Source organism: Vulpes lagopus, chromosome 24 (assembly GCF_018345385.1).
Source record: "Vulpes lagopus strain Blue_001 chromosome 24, ASM1834538v1, whole genome shotgun sequence".
Lineage (NCBI taxonomy): Eukaryota > Metazoa > Chordata > Mammalia > Carnivora > Canidae > Vulpes > Vulpes lagopus.
In genome coordinates, this window is record NC_054847.1 from 1,356,856 (window position 1) to 1,362,855 (window position 6,000).

The window sequence follows — 6,000 nt, forward strand, 5'->3', positions numbered from 1 at the left end:
AGGTGTCCAGAGAACCTATTCCCTGAACCTTAAACATTTTCTCAGAATTCAAAAAAGACTGAGCAGTAGAAATGTATTCTCTGGTGGGTCTAGAAATTTGAATAAGATTCTGTTTCTCTTTGGAGAAATGCCATCTTCCACTCATTAATTAAGAGTGTCCCATTGATAGGGAGGTTCATCAGAGTTCCAGTTTCACCAGCTCTGGGAAGTTCTCACTGACTATTCGGTGTGGAAGGCTTCAAAGGTTTGTATTTATATCAGAAAGATTCATCATCCTCTTTGAAGAGCAGTCCCAGATCACTCGTCTCCATTTTTATAGCTTGTATCCTCAGAATAGCTCATCAAGACAGACACTACAATGGTCATTTCAAATATAGTATAAATGATGCCCACAGCAGTGGGGGCTCAAGGCTTCAGACCCTCAAGTAAAAGTAAGGGACCAAGCAAGAGACCTGTCAAGCCCTGGAGGAAAAATAAATAAAGATGCAAGATCTTGGTATACATTCAGATCTTTGACTGATTTGTAAGCTTTCAGCTGGCTGCCTAGGAAGGTGTGTGTGTGTGTGTGTGTGTGTGTGTGTGTGTGTGCTCATCTTACCAGCTATATCAATGTCACTAGATACCAATGGTGATTATTCTCAAAAATAAATTATCTGAAAAAGATGGAAATAGCAAACGACTGACAATGAAATAGGACTCATTTTGTGTGTATTAAAATAAATATAATCTGTTCTGTCTTCAACTGAGTATCATCAATTGAACTATGTACTCTTTCGGAACATTTTATCTGGAATAAAATAAAATTTATCATTTTATCTGGAATAAAAATAAATAAGGAAATTGGCATAGCAAACAATTTTTTTTTTCAGACAGGGTTGTTTTGGAGATTTGCTTCTTTGAAGAATGAGTGCAACAATAATTTTTGATTTTTCTTTGCCAACTTGACACTTCTATCATGGAGACTCATAAGAGCAGAGAATGAACCACAGCCCTCCAAGGACAAAGCTACAACTGTTCTGTCTTGTGAGTACCTGGCAGCCTAACTGATACTTCTCCCACACCTGCAGAGAGCAGGGATGCAAAAGAATCATGGTTAGATGCTGACCAGAGAACTCGGATGACAGACCTCAGCCGGAGCTCATCTCTAAGCCCTCATTGGCAGATGTGAATATCTGGCAATACTCACTGAATGTTAATACAGAAGAAGCTGTGCTGGGTGCTGGGTGTGCAGAAGCTGGGAATACAGGAAGCCCATGGCTGCTTGAGGGGGCTCAGGGTTTACCCACATCTTTGCCAGATATCATGTGGTTGTTCCTGCTACTCAACCCCAGCCCTGGCGCTCCCTCTAATTTGCCTGCAGGTTTATATCTAGCTGCCCTTTAAGCCCTAGTGGAAGTACAGCCTTCCCTAGGGAATCATACCTGCCCCAGCTTGATCTCAATACCTTTCCTCAGCTTCCCTGTGGAGACCTACAACATGGATGTTGTATTTTCACCTCTGTATTCCACACTTGGTCTAACTCATCCCTGTACCTCCAGGGCTGGTGCTTGCTGATCAGCCAGGGTGGCCACAGAGACCAGACCCTCGAGGCCAACTGTGTCTAGAATCAGAGTCTATCCCATGCCTTGCTTAACCCAATTCCACTCTCCTCTCACCCTGCCCTGACCTCTAACCCACTGCCTTCCATTTGAATTTGTCTAATAACTATGTTATATAGTACTTTACAGTTTACAAAACACTTGTGTTTTTATCATTTGGTTTCATACTAGATAATCTTGTGATTTCATTTGTCCTAGGGAAAGCTCAGGTTTAAAGAGACACTGTCACTCTATGGAGCTCAGGTCTGGGTGCCCATTTCACCATTCTTCCAACAGGAGTGCCCAACTGTGCCTCCCCAACCTGAAAGCCTTATGTTCCCACCCTTGTCTGGCTCCCCAGGCCCAACATCCAACAGGACCCCTTTTTTTTATCACCCCTGGACCCCACATGATAATATTCCTCTCTTCCACTAGAATCTTCCTTCCATGGTGATACCTACTACTGTAATGGTGGCCTTTGAGACAGATGTCAATCTCCAAACACACTCACATGCACATACACACATACACAGGCACACATATACAGATATCATGCATACCCACATTCATCTTAGATATAGACATATATACATGCCCACACTTAACGTGTATATGCCCACACATACGGGTGTATACACATATACACTAATATGCACATACATATATGCAACTAAACGCACACACATGTCCATACACATATACTCATACACCAACACACACATATACACACATACACACATAAATACACACACACACACACTCACACATCCTAGTTCTTGATTTTGAGGTATTTGTTTCCTGCTCTCATAATACACCAAGAACCTACTACGAAGCCAGCCATATGGTAGGTGCAAAGTGACTATTGAGTCCATTACGTTTAATTTCCAAAGCAACCAGGTTTCCAGGCAGAGCATCCAGCTCGGTGGCCCACTCAGTGCCCACACAGACACCTGCACAGATTCATCTCCAGCAAGACATGCTCATTCCTGTCATGAGCATCCTTCTGAGAAATACCCCTGAAATTTCCTTTTGCAGCATTGCCTTTAAGTAGAAAACCAGGAGCAGAGTCAACAGAAAGGTGTTAATGTGTCTCTAAGGAGAAAAACTTCAATCCACTTTTTTTATTTCCCATTGAGCCTCTCATTTTAAAAATAATTGAAGCCATGCTGGATACATTTGTCCAAATCAATAGAATGTACAACACCAAGAGTGAACTGTAATATAAACTATGGACTGTCAGTGATAATGATGTGTTCATGTAGGTCATCAATTGTAACTAATGTCCCACCATGGTGAAATGCATTGATAACAGGAAGACTCTGCATGTATAGGGGGAAGAGGTATATGGGACATCTCTGTACCTTCCACTTAATTTTGAGGTAAAATGAAAACTGCTTTAAAACATAGTCCATTAAAAATGGGCTATGATTAAAACCAAGCCTGGAAGGGTGCATAAGTTGTTCAGCTAGTGCTAAAATTCATGTCAGCTGACTCCATTGTTTATAAAGAAAGAACTGCGCATGGAGGATAAACCCTTACATGAAGCTAGGCACAGCAAAGCTAAGGAGGCAGATTGCCCTTGTGACATGAAGATGTTTGGACCCAGTAAACTGGGAAGCCATTGTATCTGTTAGGGAAATGTCTTCATAAAGGCTCAGAGTGGCATGTGCAAGGATGTTCACTTCAGTATCCTACAAACAACCTAAATTATCTTCAATACTGGACAGTAGCTTATGAAATATGATCATTCCATACTGGTAATACCACACAACCATTATAAAGATGTGTCTTAGAGTGATTTCCAACCGATTCTTGATTGAAATAAGAAATAGGTAAAACAATACGTGAAGAACAACCCTATTTATAAATCACACACACATATTTCATGTATGTAATTAATGCCAATCTAGACACATTTAGGGTAAATTCATACTGGAGTAGTGGAGAAGGATAATTTTCACATTTTGGTGTATGTTTTGAACTTCTGAAATGATAATGCATTTCTAATTTCCTTCTGTAAATTATGAAAAAGAAATCATTTACTCTAGATAAAAACTTCACAAAATCATAAATCAACTTTTCTAGCTACCAATTATTGAATATCAACTGCATGTAAGGAATTGAATATGTTACTGCCAATTTTCATACACAAACAAGGTAAGAATTGCCATCCTATTTCTCATGTGAGGAATCTAAGGCTCACAGGGTTAAAGGACTTTACCTGAGGTCATGAGGCTAGGATCAAATCCCAGGCTCCTGGCTCTGTGGCCTGGGCTTTTTACATATGCTGCCACTTCTCAACCATATATATCTCTGAGGTGTGGATATTGTCCTAAGCATCAAACCCCGATGCTCGCAGTCAAGTATAAGGCTTCAGGATGGATGTTAACCAGTGTGAAGACAAGACATCACCCAACATGAATCCTGGAGTCTTCCCATTTTTATTTTAGAAGCTCTACTATACTCTTCTCAAACTCTGGGTTCCTCCAGGATCTTATTTTATACCCTTATCCAGAAAGTTAAATGAATGGTCTAAGTCACTGACCAGGTTTAAAGAAATCAATTTCTTACACCACACACAAAAACAAATTCAAAGTGGGTTAAACACCGAAATGTGAGAATTGAAATCTCAGAAATCCTAGAAGACAACATAGGCAGTAATTTCTGTTACATCAGCTATAGGAACTTCTTTCTAAATACATCTCCTGAGACAAGGGAAACAAAAGCAAAAATAAGCTATTGGGACTACATCAAAATAAATAGCTTCTTCTGTACAGCAAAAGAAATGATCAACACAACTAAAAGGCAATCTACGGAATGGGAGAATATATTTGCAAAGAACATATCTGATAAAGGGCTGGTATTCGAAATACATAAAGAACTTATAAAAACAATTTAAAATAATAATAAAAAAGAACTTATAAAATTCAAACCCCCTAAAATGAATAATCCAATTAAAACTGGCAGAAGACATGAATAGACATTTTTCAAAGAAGGCATAGAAGACAGATGGCCAACAGACAGAGGGAAAGATGCTCAACACCATTTACCATTAGGGATATACAAATCAAAACTACAGTGACATATTACCTCACGCCCATTAGAATGTCTAAACTCAACAATACAAGAAACAACAGTTGTTGTCAAGGCTGTAGAGAAATGGGAACCCTCTTGCCCTGTTGGTGGGAATGCAAATTGGTACAGCCACTATGGAAAATAGTACGGAGCTTCCTCAAAAAGTTAAAAATAGAACTTCCCTATAATTCATCCATTGCATTACTAGGTACTTACCCAACACAAAAATACTAATTCAAAGAGATACATGCATTCCGATGTTCACAGCAACATTACCTACAATAGCCAAGTTATAGAAAAAAAACCTAAATGTCCATTGAGTGATGAATGGATAAAGAAGAAGTGATTGTGTGTACACACACACACACACACACACACAATGGAATATTACTCAGCCAGGGGAATAAAATCTTGATATTTGCAACAATGTGTATGGAGTTAGAGAATATTATGCTAAGCAAAATAAGCCAGTCAGAGACAAATACTTTATGGTTTCACTCCCATGTGGAATTTTTAAAAAGATTTTATTTATTTATTCGTGGCAGATACAGAGAGAGGGAGAGCAAGGCAGAGACGCAGGCAGAGGGAGAAGCAGGCTCCATGCAGGGAGCCCGACGTGGGACTCGATCCCGGGTCCCCGGGATCACACCCTGGGCTGAAGGTGGCACCAAACCACTGAGCCACCACGGCTGCCCCATGTGGGATTTAAGAAACAAAACAGATGAGCAGAGGGGGAAAAAAAAAGAGGGAGGAGAGAGACAAATCAAGAAACAGATTCTTAACTATAGATTCTGAACAAACTAATAGTTACCAAAGGGGTAGAGGGGTGGGGGGATGGGTTAAACAGGTGTTGGGGATTGAGGAGTGCACTTGTCACGATGAGCTCTGAGTGGTGCATGGAAGTGTTGAATCACTAAATTGTACACCTGAAACTAATATTATGCTGTATGCTAACTAGCTGGAGTTTAAATAAAAACTTAAAAAACAGAAGGCCTAATGCAGAAAATAAACTTATGCAGTATTTGTCAGATTTCTCCTCCCTCCACTCAGCCAATATGTACTAAATCCTTATGTGTGGGTCATCATTACGCTAGGTAATGGGCCATATATAAAGGAAGCTTCAAGGAGCTTAATGTGCATTGGGAAACATTTTAAGTTTCATTAATTTATAAATGTATTCATTCATGTATATACAAATGCAAATATGTTTAGATGATATGCTAGGAACAAAAGAGAAGGGACATCCCTACCCTTTAGGAACTTAGGATAAATCAAGAAGTAATTGAGCCTCTATGGCATTAGATACTTTATTATTTCGTGTTTCAGCAACTGAAGAGCACTTACTCTG